A 15,442-nucleotide genomic window follows, 5' to 3' on the forward strand; every position below is an offset into this window, starting at 1 on the left:
GGGAGAATCCAAACCAAGAACTCAGGTATAAAAAATAGAGGAGCAAGTGCAAAATTGTGTAGCCAATACAATCCACATGAGTGGGAGTGGGATATACTTAGCATTTCATCCAAGTTTAAACAAGAACTGAGCATGTGTATTGATGTTTAGCATTATGTAACTACTGAATGAAATCAGTTTTAGGACATAAAAAAAAATAGTTGTTATTTCCCACATTTAACATTGCTAAGCATCAATTTTGTGTCATATACTCTTCCAGGCTAGTGGGAACACTGTAGACCAGGTCACAGCCCTGACGAGGAAGCCAGTCATAAAAAATGCAAGGTAAAGAAGTATGTACAACAGTATGCAGACTCATGAGGCTCCTCGGTGGCTCAGTCGGTTAAGCATCTGTCTTTGGCTTAAATCATGATTTCAGGGTCCTGGGATCGAGTCCCAAATTGGGCTCCTTCCTCACCAGGAAGGAGCTCTCTCTCCCTCAAATACATACATAACATAAAACCCTTTAAAAAATTAAAAATAATCTACAGACTAATGTGCTCCTATTTCAAGTCGATTGGTTTCACCACAAATGAAGCATTGGGTCTGGTACAACGATGGGATATCTTCCACCATAAAATATGACAAAGAATGGAGGATTAGTGGGAAGAAGCAGGGGGAGTTGATTTTTAGGTTAGAAACTCATCAGATTGTCTATTCTGAGTGAGGAGGTGGCAGAAAATGGGAAGTCTAAAAAGAGTTTAAGGTTTCAAATATCAAAGGACAGAGGAAGAGAGATGAGTATGGAAACAGAGACGTATTGTCAGACAAGACCAGTTGGGGTTGAAAGCCATGAATTTGCAGTGAACCAACATGGGTAATTTTGTGATGTTTTTGCCACTTGCAACTACCCAGATTAGAGTCATCTGTGGTTGAGGCTGATAGAAAGAAAGTAGAGGATGATGTGGGGATACTGGGCGAGAGGTAATTGATCCGTTGCAAAATGAAGTATTGACACCACACTGAAACTTTTTGTTACATACATCTTGTGTGTGTGTGTGTGTAAGTGGGAGGGTCAGGGAAAGGCCCTATTATTTGAGGGGCCTGGAACAGCAGTTAAGATTTCTTTTTTAAGATTTTATTTATTTGACAGACAGAGATTACAAGTAGTCAGAGAGGCAAGCAGAGAGAGAAGAGGAAGCAGGTTCCCTGCTGAGCAGAGAGCCTGATGTGGGGCTCGATTCCAGGACCCTGAGCCCATGACCTGAGCCGAAGGCAGAGGCCTTAACCTACTGGGCCACCCAGGCGCCACTGAAACCTTTTGTTACATACATCTTAAGAGCCAATGACACGATCTACGAGATCGAGAAACCACCACCCTATGCAACGTTAGCTGGGGTAACCATCTAGTGGTTGCATGGTATCCATTTCGGTTTGTAAAAACAGATCCAGTTAGAAATTAAAAATGTGTGCAAGACAAAATGTGTGCTCAAAGCCTTTGAGACACCACCTTTTGGTTTCATACTTTACAAAAATACTTAAGAGAGCTACCAAATTGGGTACTTTAAGAAGCTGTTACTAAGATTTGACCTTTCAAGTGATGAAGCAGCTTGAAAATAAGAAGGGTTTACATGGGTTGATGACTTCAGTGCCACCTCATTAACACACAGAGAAATACTTCCCAAGATATTTAAAGAAGAGCTTAAAAAAAAAAAAAAAAGGTGCTAACATAATCTGTGGCTAAGGTCTCATCTCAGAAAACGTATTTTATGACCAAAGCAAACCCAAAGAGTAAAATTGATAAGTCTGGGTTCTAAGTTTGTAGTTTTTGTTTCTTACCTCTAGGTAGCAAACATGCTATAATTTGGGTCCCCTCGGGTTAAGAGTAAACGCAGTGGAACTAAAGAGCCGCTTAATGTGATTACGACTGAACCCAGCAAAACATTATCAGTCCTGGTGGCAGTGAGAAATAGAGTTGCGGTTGTTAGTGGCTGTCGGAAAGAGCCTCTTAGCGGGACAATTCAAACCTTGGAACGCTAGTTTGGGGGTATCACTTGGTACTTTTGAGTCTCAGAGAAGCTATCAACTCTGGTTCTGAAAGTTTCCGAACGTGCGAATCAGTAGATCTGTTTTATGTTTTTAGCAGGGTAGCGTTCATCAGGGAGTGAGGCCAACAGATCAAAGTCAGAAAATGTGCTTAAAAATGGATACCATGTGTAGCTACCGACTAGCTAGGCAGTCTTGAAAAATGCTTCACTTTCTTAGCCTCCGTTTCTTCCAACTATTAAATCAAAGAATGCTGGTCAGTAATTTCTAAATGTCCTTTCAGTCCAAATGTTATGTTCCCTTTAAAGATAGTACTTTGTGGGTTGTACATAGTATATCCCTCAACAGTGACTAGTCTAGCTCTTGAATAAAAAGAAAGTGGTTTATTCCGATGGGATCTGAAGAGGGTGATCTGATAGGTCTGTGACTGGAAAACCCAGAGCTTAGTTTTGTTCTGTTAATTACCGCCAGTGGTGTTGAGCATCTCCGTAGTGGTGGTTTTGGAATTAACATACATCCTTCCTGTTGCTGGATCATGATACAATAATACATACGAAAGACTCTGATCAGATAACATGATATGATAATAATGGACTGCAGCAATGTATAAGATTAGTATTCTGGGCCAGTTTGATCATGCGTCATCGTTAACCTATGGAAGCCCAGGGGCTAGGCAGCTGCGTTGGAGTTTAACAGTCAGTATTTATAGGTCCACCAGGAAAAATTGGATTATATGAAGTAGATCTGTTAGACCGATTCTCGCCCCAAATGAATCTTTCAATAAAAGAAGTCCCAGCTAATATCCCTGAAGATTTGTTTGGGTAACCTTATAGGTTGATAGTAAAATTCATTTGGATGAAAAAACGGGCAGCAACAGCTTAGGCAGTTTTGAAAAAGAACAGTGGTGAAGGAGTAGCCGGGCTGGTGGGTGAAGAAGTCTGTTCCACGTGGTAACCAAACATTTTAGAGGTGGTCATTATAATTTGGTCATTTTGGCATAAAACTAGGCACAAAGACCATTAGTACTGACTTGAGAATCTATTTAATTTGCCAATTTAAAATTCTAAAATGGAAGAAATCAGAAAAATTCTGCAGGACAGTGACCCTTCACTGTCCTTTCTTAAAAAAAAAAGGTTAGCATCCCAACTGACATTCACAAAATTCTAAATGCAAAGGAACAAAAGCTGTGAAAATGATACAATAGAATGCAGCAGCATATGCTCACTAACTCGATCCTGATTGGAATATGTGCTCTAGGAAAACACAAAACGCCAAAGCCAGGACGCCCTGGTGCTTCAGTCCGTTGGGCATCTGCCTGTTGGTTTCGGCTCAGGTCCTGTCTTGCTGTGGTCGAGCCCCGTGCGGGGCTCCGCTCTCTGTGGAGTCTGCTTCACACCCTCTCTCCCGCTCTCTCTCCCCCTCCTCTGCTTCTCCCCACTCACACTCTAATAAAACAATAGTGTCTTTAAAAAAAAAAAAATGCAAAAGCCAGAAAGAACTGGAAAAAAATAGGGAAATGCTAAATAGAAACTCTCATAAAATTAAAAGATGATTTGCGAACTAAAATTATGTATATCCTCTATACCAAATGAGACACTAGAAATTCAGAAAAGCTGGGGGGAGGGAGGGAGGGAGGAAGTGAGTGGGGGAAGCAGGTAGGAGGGAAGTTTCCTCCCATGAGGGGAAACAAACATGCTGGATATACGTTGTATGTATCGTGTTTGCATTTCCATATTTTTTTCGATTTACGTATTTTTCATACCTGGTATGAATTTTTATATATTACATATATACTGATATCCAAATATGGACAGTTACCAAGGGGTTATCAGTTATAGGAGAATAAAACCGGAAGTTAGGAGTTAAAAACTAATGGCAAGTCTCATCTTGCAAAAAGCCTGAGACTGGAAAGTAGCGTTGAAACAAAAAGTATTCATTTGTTTGTTTGTTTGTTTTTCTAAGAAGCAGGGTCTTTAAAGTCTGGGGCCTGCTGACCTTACGATGTGATGTTCCTTTCGCACACGTAGGTTTAGGATAAGGTGCCTACGAAGGAGTCCTTTTGACCAGAGGACTGTAAACTGAGGGCAGGGGTAAATGTTGATGGAGTCCCGATGCACAAAGAGAGTGTTCTTGAGGCTTCCGAAGGACTTCTGGCCGTTCCGTGAACAGGAGAGGGTTACAGTTGAGGCACATTTGCCTGTGTGCCTAAGTTTAGCTGGAACCAAACGATTTTGTGGGAGAGACAGAAAAGTGGCCATATGTGATTTTAAATTCTCTTCACAATTGACTTTGTGATATTTTATTCCTGGGAATGCAAAGGCAAATAAAATAACACCAAATCAAAATAAAGTTTCCCGATGATGTGGTTTGGCTTAATCAAGCATTTAAATACATTCAAAGCTTTCTATTTAGGTTATGTGAATTTTAAAAATACAATCTTATGTCAAGGTAGACCCAATTTCCATCTATTTCTCTTCTATTCTTATGCATTCTAAGATACCGTTACAGCTATTTATGCGAAAATAGCACCTTTAGTCCTACTTCAGACTTGCCAAAAAACAGTTAATAGATTTTAAGGAATTCGGTCAGGTCTAAATTTATAGGAAGAGCTCATGGTGGTCTTATGTACACAGTTTGTTTTGCTTTAAGCGTAATTAGATTTCATTATGTGCCCAGTAAACATTTTATGGAGGGTTTCACAATGTCCACGGCCATAGAGCTATTTTAACAGCCAAAACGTTTGTTGAGCTTCGATTCTTTTAGTCATGTTAGTCATGGGAAATCTGAGTGTTTGGGAACTGGAGGCACAGTGTGCTTCAGGCCAGAGAGTAGCCTGGGGGCGGCCTCCCCCTCTCTGCCCCTGGGGTCTGCGCTCCTGGGAGGTAGCGCACGCTCTCCCCCGCCCCCAGAGCCATCTCCAGGCAGGGTGTCGGCAGAATGTTCTGGCTGCTCCGGCGGAGTACCCATCCCAGCCCCGCACCCTTTCCCTCGCTTCTCCTCCCGTGTGCCCACAGGCTAGCGCCACCTCCGCTCCCAACAGAGAGCAATGACCTGCCTCCCGACAGGAAATGGGAGTCTGAGGCTTAGAATAAATCAGGCTCCGGAGCCTCTGTTGGCCTTTGACCTGCCTTTCCCAATTCTTTCAAATCCCCCGTGATCCGGGAGTGACTTGCTATATCCCCACTGCTCCTGGCTTTCACAGGACCCCGGAGGGACTCCCCTCACGGTCACCTTCAGTACTCTCCCTCTCCCCCTCCTGTGTCTCCGTGTGTTCCAAATGCTGCTGTTCTTGAGGGCCTAACTCAACCTGCACATATTTCTATGAACCTTCCTCAGCCCCTGATCCTTTTTCATTGTTAAAATCTTTGTGGACTATCCTTGGTACCTTCTTCTGACATCCATCACTTGCCCTGTGAGAGGCCTTGTTTCCAAAGTAGAGTCTGGTAAGTGCAAGCAGATGTCCAAGGGGAAGAGTGTGCCCTTATACATGCACTGGCCGGAAATACCTTTTCTCGGAGGGCTGAGACCACGCAGAGACATGAGATAGTTATGAAGAACTGACTTCAAGAACTATGATGGATCAGGCACATTATACACATATCTTCAATCCTAACCACAACTCTGTAGTTCCGATATTATTATACCACTTTTGCAAAGGAGAAGCCTGGGGCTCTGAACAAAAGTCAAATAATATACCCAGAGCTCCAGAGGTACTAAGTATTAAGAGTCAAGAGTCACACTGTGGTCAGAGAAAGAGAGTGATCAGTCATAGGCAGAATTTAAGAAGCAAACTAGAGGATCATAGGGAAAGGAAGGGAAAAATAAAATAAGAGGAAATCAGAAAGGAAGACAGACCATAAGAGGCTCTTAACTCTAGGAAACAGACTGAGGGTTGCTGGTGGGGAAGGGGTGGTGGTGGGGTAACTGGGTGATGGGTGTTGGGGGGGCACGTGATGTAATGAGCACTGGGTGTTCCATGCAACGGATGAACCACTGACCTCTCCCTCTGAAACGATTATGCATTATAATTAACTGAATTAAAAAAAAAAAGTCATGCTATGGTCATTTGGCCTGAAAGCCCATACTTTTGCCACCGCCAATTGAATACAACACGTCTTCCACTAAAAGCAGCCCCATGATGCTAAATAGGAATTTCTTTAATGGCACAGATTTCCTAGTTGCCCTGTTCTCATATAAGCTGCTTGAGGACAGTCATGTCTTACCTCCTCTCTTATGCCTAACAAAGCGAACAGGCTGTGATTATTGCACGCCTTATTAAGATGGCCTGAGCCAAAATTTTCTATATATTTCAAAATATATACGATGAAAACTTGACATTATACCACCTAAATAATACATGATTGTGGAAAAGAGGTCACATCATAAAATTCAAATATAGGAACCTCTTACCTGAAATATTAATAATGATCTCAACAGTTTTTTACCCCAGTGACAATTTAGCCTGAATGTTTATGAAAATTTGATGTCTAAAGTTTAGAGGAAGCAAGAGTTGATAATAAACAATGAGGAGAAATGAATAAACTGTATGAGTCAACTCACATGAGAACTCATGTTTTAATATAGGATATCTTGGAAAATGAAACATTTATTTCATTTGAGAAAGAAAACTTCTTCCATTCGAACCAGAAATAGCTGTAAGCTGAAGAGTCAAAAGTAGTGATTGACTTACAGACTTCTCCCCCCTCAGTCTGGTTCTGGGGCAAAACTCTTTTTCTTTCTTTCTTTCTTTTTTTATTTAAAGAGCAGTTTATTCTAAAATTTTCATCTTCTGTTTACATGGTCTGTCTTCTATTTTCATAATTCATGTCCCTGGAGTATGTGTTTATATTCCCCCCCCCTTATCTCAAACCGGGCTGCTCACTGTTCAGAACTTAATGAGCTTCTGCAGGAAAAACATTAGAGACTATTGAACACCCGCTGCAAAACTTTGCCCCAGCCTCATTGTGTAGGTCCTTTACTCAAGTTCTCCAGCAGAATAAATATATTTGCTTGTATTTCCCTCTTTGGGCCAGCATTCACTGCTTTCTTGGCCTCCTTATGTTAAATCATGAGTTTTTAAGGCTGGTCTTGCATTCCTGCTAAATAACTTGGCTTTGGACACGTGCTCCTTCTTGAGCTACAAAACCACTCTTCCCCACATACATTGAAAGAACAAAATACATTTCCATAATATTTTAATAAGTTTAAAAGTGGTATTTTAAAATAAAAGGTAGTTTTACCTTTCTTCACAAAGATAGAAGAAAAGGGAAACACAAGGGCTCGTGAGTGAGAGGAAGGGTCCATTTCATGATACTTGAAGCTACTCTGACAGTTGTTTTCCTTACGACTATGCAGGATATTAAAGTGTTAGCTGTATCTCTGTGTGTGTGAGATTTATTGTGGAGCCTCTTTACCCAAAAAAGCACTGCTATTTTAGTAAAGTTCAATATATTTCCTTTGGGGAAGATTAAATAAAATATGTTAACTCAGTTAAATTTGGAGTCTGATGACAAATGAATAAATGTGTTCCAATTAGGCAGGCACAGGAAATCTGTCCAGCAAAGGACTAAACTGGGAAATCTAGTTGAATGTACACTGGCAAAATTTTGCTGTTTGTTGCTTTAGAGTTCAGGGCTATGATACGCCATTAATGTTAAGTAGTAAATTAAATAGAAACAACTTTCCTGTATTCTGGCACACAACACAGCTACATACCTGTACACTAAAATTCAAATACATATATGAAGATAAAATTCAAGTATACAATATGAAGATAGGATGGAGTGGTGGGATATATTTTACATTTGATTTTGGTATAAGACATTTAAAAAGAGGAAGGATATGTGTATTTAACCCCAATGACATGCCGAACTACCCTCAGGGACTACTACTCAGTTATTACCTTGTGATAATGGAACTACATCATTCTGGAAATAGGGAATATATTCTAACTGTGTATTTTTTTTTAAGATTTTATTTACTTACTTGACAGCGAGCAAGCACAAGCAGGAGGAGCAGCGGAGAGAGAGGGAGAAGCAGGGAGCCCGATGCGGCGCTCGATTCCAGGACCCCGGGATCATCACCTGAGCTGAAGGCAGACATTTACCCAACCGAGTCATCCAGGTGTCCCCTTACTGTGTATTTTTAAAATCTATTATTCTGTGTAACGGGTAATTATCAAAATAGCACTAGGAATTAACTTGGGGTCAAACAAGTTCAGGTCAGTTGACTTCAGTAGGTAAAGCTAGGAAAGTAAATACTGAGGCATATCTTCACGTGTTTTGCTCAGGATCAAAACTGAGGTTGATGTCAAGACACTTGGACATCTCAACTCTATACATGTTTTGGACAGGAGAGGTTTGGGAAAAGATAATGGATAAAAGATACTGCAATCCCACTTCATAATCCCAGAGTGACCTAGTAGAGAGGTACACAAGGTAACATTTGTATTAATGCTGAATTCACAGATGTCCGAATACTTTTCAATGTTGTGAATTTCAAATCTTTGAAAAACACACAGAAATGTAAACAGAAGACTGGAGAAGACTGGAGAAGACTCCATGTGCCCCAATACCTTCCCTTCATTTAACCCTCAAAGCCCAAACAAGGTTAGGCACCCTGGGAAGTAGCCCCAGTACTGCTTTTATCATGGGAACAGAAGCTGAGTTCCTCTGCTGTGTCTGTTCATGGAAGAATTATATCTCCTGGAGGGCAACCCATGCTTCCAGCCCCTCATCCTTACTGAAAGGAGAATCCAACTCAGAACAAAAACCGGGTAACAGTAAAATAATAAAATGATTCATCTCCTAATTATTCTTCTATTTCCTGTGAAGGTTAGTTTCCTTTCCCTAGGTGGTAAGGCTCACAGATGATCATCTCATAAGATCAATTGTACTATGGTTCGTTTCTTCTAGGACATCCAGAAGTGTGTCTTTGGCAGGGTGTTTTTGGTTTAAGATAAATCAGAACATGATCTATTCTTTTCTCTAAACCATAATGTGGTGCCATTTTTTGAAGTAAATTTTGAGGTAATCCTGTTTCTGATGTCTGAAAGAATCACAGCCCAGCACTTAGGATTAGTCCATGGAATTAAAGAGGGACAGGGCTCCTCAGATGTTTGGAATTTAGTTTCAAGTAATGAACCAAAAGGATTTAAAAATGTGACGTTTTCGGTAGTGTTAGCAGTATTTGCAGATAAAGTTTGCATCACCTTGAAGAAACGACCTTTTTTTTTTAATGGAAAACATTATCATTCTCTGGAAAATGTAAAAATGAAATTGTGCATAGGAGACACTGCATGCGCTCAGAAAGGAGCTGAAAAATGTGGGAAAATGAAATGTAAGACGTCCTAATATTAAAAAAAAAAAAAAATAGGGGTTGGAGAACATCTCCCAGCAGAGAGAGAAATAAAAAACAACTATTTTCAAGAGTGCTCTGCAAAATGGAATATATGATTGCAGTTTCATTTGAAGGGCTTTCTAGGTCTTTCCTAACATTCTGATCCCACTCTTCTGTCTCCAGACCAATGTACTGGCGAGCAGCCACTCCCATGAAGCATACCATTGCCTGTGGGGGTGGGGTGTACTTCTGTCCACTTCTATCAAGTTTAAGTGTAAATGATTGAATAGTTTAAAACAGACCTGTACCCCTGGGGATAAAAATATATGTTTATAAAAAAAATAAAAAATTAAAAATGAGTGGCTTTTAAAGAACTACTATAGGTGAGTAGAACTGCACTAAAAGATCACAAGATGGGGGTAGGTTAATGTGTGCGGCAATCTAATTGTTATCGGAAAAAAATAATCTCCTGGAGCCTAATAGCCATAGAGAATTAGGCAATACGACTCTGACAGATAGGCATCAAGTTTCAGTTTGAACTAAGTGTTCTGCTCTTATCTCTATTTGTGATAACTTCTGAGGAAGTTAGGTGACTTTGACTGAATTTAGTAGAAAGTTCAGGAAGTACCTTAATTTCAATGAATGAGTCAGTCGGCCATCTTGATCTAATTCAAGTTTGGAGGACTTGGGCCTATTTTAAATATCAGTTTTCCTGTCTTTTGTATCAAAGAAAATACCCAAGTCCTTTAATATTTCCTCCTTTGATGTAAATGTTGATTTAGAGCAACTCTTGGCTAAATCTCCATGGAGACCATTTGTTTCAGATAATGCATGTATTTTGCTTTAACCTTTGACATAAATGATAATGGTAGAATTTCCTCTCGTTTTTAACTCAAACACATAAAATTAAGGTTTAGAAAGGAATTCTTTCCTGCGGTAGATAAAATGCGAAGGTATCAACCTCAGGTCTCTGGGGACAAGTGAGAGTTTTGTAAGACATCCTAGTATAACCCTGATCTTATAAAACCTACAGTCGGCAACCTCTGTGCTCTACCCCACATCCACACATGCACAACCTTTTCAGGAACTATGGTATTCTAAATATTAACCAAGAGATGTCCTAGATACACCATGAAGCAGGTCCAGCCAGTCCCTGTGTAATACTGTGTCCAGGCTCCTCTCATCTCCTGTGCTACTAGGAGCCTCTCGGTCTTGGAAGACCCACCAGTGCTGCTTACTGCCAAAGCACTACCGAATTCTCTGGCTTTGGCCAAACGTAAAGGCTGGTTGTAGTCTAAGCAGTGGTTTAAAGAGTCCCTAATTTTTAAAATAGCTCTTTAAAAAGATAAATAAAACTCCTTCCCTTCCAACATTTTTGAGTTTCAGACACCTCCATTACGTAGAATCTGGACTGGCACTACATAGCACAGGATCAAACGTCCACAGAAACGGCTCTCCCCACAGGCTTTCCTGCCTGTGTGCTGGGTTTTCTGTTCCCATAGAGCTATCTTCTAGGAAACTCCTCCCTTGCTGGTAGCCTTAGGTCGGGCCTCCCCAGTAAGGAGCCTGAACGGAGCTGTTTCAAAGCAATGATGGTATTAAACCTTCAGCCATTTGTCTAGCATCTCCCTTACTTTTACAGATAAAGATCTTCCGGGGGGAAGACAGCTGTTCGGATGCAGGTGATTACTAACGTTCCAGGTTATCATCTGGAGCCCTGGACCTGCTGCGGTAGAATGAGATTCCACTGGTAGCTCCGGATGGATGCCAGTTCGGGCTTCCCCATGAGCTCACGCGCGTTCTTAGGCTGTTGGAGGGATCGTTATTGACGCTCTGGAGGCCGCCGGTCTCTATCGGTGAGACCCAGTAAGCTCATGCGAGAAGCCACACACCGACATGCATATGCATGCTGAGATCTGTGGGTTTCTCTCTCGACTAGGAAACTGCTACCTCAGTGCTCTTCTCACCGTATTCCGGGGTCACGTCACCTCTGAGGCTCATCAAAGTCCCTCCTGAGCATGTACAAACATGCTCCAGGTCTCATGAGGTTTTGAATCCTCTGCAGCCTCATTGGTGCTAACGGAGAGGCAGAAAGGTCTGCCTTGTGGTTTACTAAACCTTCCGTCAACCCTTGGGGTGCGCAGGGCACAGCCTCCAATAAGGAACCCCGTTTCTGAATCCAGGCATCTCTCCTGAGTGGACCCGGCCCGCAGCCCCCTTCTCTGCCATGGCCCCCTAGATGAGAATGATCTCGGGAGCATTCCGGGGACAGCTTCCTGAGTTTCTGCATTCTGAGATTATTTTGTGCCCTCCTACAATCTGGACACAAAACTGAGTAAGGCCAATTTCACATGTGTGTTATACTGAAGGCATGCCTCTTTCTGCTTTTGCAAGTATCACAAGAAGAGTATGTTGTTCCTACAGACCCAATAAATCAAGAAGTTAAAATAGTTCATCCAGAAGGTAAATCCATCTCCTAAAACGCAGCTGGCAGAAGGCAAAGCAGAAATCTCCATATATGGTGTTTCCCCTGCATTTTAGCATCTAGCTCTTAAAACGTGTCTCTTAGATACATTATATCATTTCAGGCAAGCAAAATACTGTATTTCATTTCAATACATGAGGAAAAGGGACCCCCCCCTCACATTTGGAAATATTCTATTCTAAATGTGAAATAACAGATGTTTGTTATGGAAATACTAAAGAAGTTATATAAAGAAGGAAAATAATTTCCTATAATCCCATCACTAAGTGTTAACAATTGTTAATGTTTTGTTCCATTTACTGAGAGTTTATCTGCATATGCACCTATCTATAAATTGTCACACCATATGAGAACAGTAACAGTGGTGATAAAAGCAAAAATAAAAGCTACCATTTACTGAACATTTTTACCTGTCTGGCACTGTTATCTGTGTCTTTCAAACATTAGGTCATTTAATTTTCATATATCTTCCTGAAAGAAACAGTATTTATACCCACTTCCATAGCAGAGAAAATGGAGGCACAGAGAAGTTAAATAATTCCTTTCAAGTCACATAATTAGTATTTGGCAAATTTAGAAAAAGTGTGCACATACACACAGAAACCTACAGATTCAATGTACCCATGCCCAACACAAACCTACATTTTCTCCACCTTAATTGTGAACATTTTATGGTGAAGGATTTAAAAATAATATAGGTCTATTGTGAAAAACATGGGAAAATGCATGAAAATAAGAAAAAAGGGAAGAAAAAAAATCATCTATCAACTATTTTCTTCTGTGCAGCTTGTTGTGTTTTTTGTTTTTTTAATATTTAAGTGGCTCAGTCAGTTAAACACCTTTTTAAAAGATTTTATTTATTTGACAGAGAGAGATCACAAGTAGGCAGAGAGGCAGGCAGAGAGAGAGGAAGGGAAGCAGGCTACCTGCTGAGCAGAGAGCCCGATGCGGGGCTCGAGCCCAGGTCCCTGAGATTATGACCCAATGCTTAACCCACTGAGCCACCCAGGAGCCCCAGCACCTGACTTTTGATTTTGGCTCTGGACATGATCTCAGGGTCCTGAGTTCAAGCCCTGTGTCAGGCTCTGCACTGAGCAGGGACCCTGCTTAAGATTCTCTCTCTCCCTCTGTCTGCCCCCGTGGCATGTACTCTCTCTCAAATAAATAAACCTTTACAAAAATCTTTTAAATAATTCTATGTACATAGCTTTAGATATCACTTTACTCAGCACTAAGGTGAATGCATTATTTCATCATTTTGAGAGCCATGGTACCATAACTTTTCTTAACCCTATAATTTTGCTGAGGATTACAGCTCAACTAGAAGTAAGTCAGATACTGGTAGGCAGCAGTCACAGTAGTAGACAGGCTAAAGAAAATGTGCCTCCTGCTTATTATTTCAGATAATCCATTAAAAGAGAAGGTATGGGAATCAGTTACGCCGGAGCTTACTAGGAATGTTTTCTGATGAAGCTGGAATCGGAATTAGCCTTTTAACTTTAGGACGAACCTGGCTTCATAACAAACCCGTGGTCAGATTATTTAGAACAGTGTAGGCAAATGCACTGAGGTCAATCCAGCTCTTGTGTGTGAAGGGGCCAGATAGGCCTCATATAAACTGGGATGCTGAATCCGCATGGAGAATAAACTTAGAAGTTCATGTTGGAAAGAAACAGAGCATAAATTGGGATAGAATACAGGCAGATTTGGAGAACCCTGAAATCCAACAAAAGTTGCTTCTATCTATAGAACAGAAGCATAGCTGAATAATGTATATTGTTAAATAAAGAACTTGGTAGTTCTTTGAGATGACTTAAATTGATCTATATTTGCTGAGGTGTAAGAGATCTCACCCTAAAATCCTTTGTCCCTAGAGGTGGAAGGAGCAGACTATTTTGTGAGTATATCCAAGAATGTCTGCCCTTGAAAATAGAAACTTACTTCATTTTAGCCAATCAGCCAATCTGTGTTAAGTGCAATGCTTAACCCATTTTCTTTTAATGTCATTTACCAAGAGGATTTGAATTAAGTCTATCCTTTATTAGTATAAATACAGAAATCCTAAGTGAGACATTAGCAAATTAAATCTAGAGGTTAATATAAAAAGACTAATGTATCACAAACTAGTGGAGTTTATGTCAGATATGCAGGGGCAAATTAAGATGAAAAGAGTCAAGTTAGAGGGGTAAGATGGCAGAGAAGTAGGAGACCCTGTTTCAACCGGTCCCTAAAGTGAGCTAAATATCTACCAGAACACTCTGAGCACCCAAGAAATCAGCCTGAGATGTAAGATTATATGCTGGATCTCTACGGGGGGCAGAAGACACCAGCGGAGAGGTGGTGACTTCCAATTACTGGGAAGCATTCCAGGGTGCACCTTGCCTGGATCATGGTTGACCTATTCAGCTATAAATCCCCTCAACAACCTCTCACCAAAATGACTAGGAGGCGGAACACCCAACAGAGGAAAAATTCAGAGACTGTTCTCCATCAGAACTATTGGATATGGACATAAGTAGTATGTCAGAAAGGGAATTCAGGGTAACAATTATCCAGGCAATGGCTAGGTTGGAGAATACCCATTAGTGACAACATAGAATCTCTAAGGGCAGAAGTGAGAGCCACCAGGGCAGAAGTTAAAAATGCTATCATTGAGATCCAATCTATTCTAAGTAACGGCTAGGGTAACAGAGGCAGACGATAGAATTAGTGATCTAGAGAACAAATTGATAGGGAAAAAGGATCAGGAAGAGGCATGGAACAAATAACTTAGAAGCCATGAAAACAGAATTAGGGAAATAAATGACGTCACGAAACGTTCCAACATCAGAATTATTGGGATCCCTGAGGGGATGGAAAAAGACAGAAAACTAGAAGATATAGTTGAACAAATTCTGGATGAAAATTTTCCCAGTCTGGGGACTGAAACAAGTATTCCTGTCCTAGAGGCAGAAAGAACACCCCCCAGGATCAACATTCTAGAAAGACCTTGAGGCACTTAATTGTGAAACTGACGAATCATAATTTTAGACGAGAGCTTCTCAGGGCAGCTAGGGTGAAGAGTTACCTTATGTACAGAGTAAGGTCCATCAGAATAATGTCAGATCTGTCCATAGAAACCTGGCAAGCCAGAAAGGGCTGGCAAGGCATATTCAGGGCACTAAATGAGAAGACCATGCAGCCAAGAATACTTTATCCAGCAAGGCTGATATTCAAAATGCATGGAGAGATAAAGAGCTTCCAAGACCAGCAAGGCTTAAAAGAGCATGTGACCACCAAGCTGGAACTACAAGAAATATTAAGGGGGGGGGGGGCTTCTATAAAATAAGATAGAACCCAAGAGTGACATAGAACAGAAATTTAAAGAGACAGTCTATAGAAACAAGGACTTCAGAGGCAACATGATGTCAATAAAAATGTATCTTTCATAATCACGCTCAATGTGAATGGCCTAAACATTCCCATAAAACGGCACAGGGTTGCAGATTGGAGAAAAACGACAGGACCCATCCATATGCTGTATATAAGACACCCATCTGGAGCCTAAAGATACTTCCAGACTGAAAGTGAAAGGATGGAGAAGCATCTTTCATG

General features: G+C 40.9%; 1 long non-coding RNA gene across 1 annotated transcript in view; it reads left to right on the forward strand.

Annotated features, from left to right (window-relative positions):
* LOC132017138 (uncharacterized) overlaps window positions 1-12,228 on the forward strand; it is a 49,247-nt gene extending 37,019 nt beyond the window's left edge. The window contains exons 2-3 of the long non-coding RNA XR_009404178.1: window positions 8,018-8,148; window positions 11,006-12,228. This is a non-coding gene — a long non-coding RNA (uncharacterized LOC132017138). The remainder of the gene's footprint in view (window positions 1-8,017; window positions 8,149-11,005) is intronic.
* The last annotated feature ends 3,214 nt before the right edge of the window (window positions 12,229-15,442 follow it).

The sequence above is a fragment of the Mustela nigripes genome, chromosome 5 (assembly GCF_022355385.1).
Source record: "Mustela nigripes isolate SB6536 chromosome 5, MUSNIG.SB6536, whole genome shotgun sequence".
Taxonomy (NCBI): domain Eukaryota; kingdom Metazoa; phylum Chordata; class Mammalia; order Carnivora; family Mustelidae; genus Mustela; species Mustela nigripes.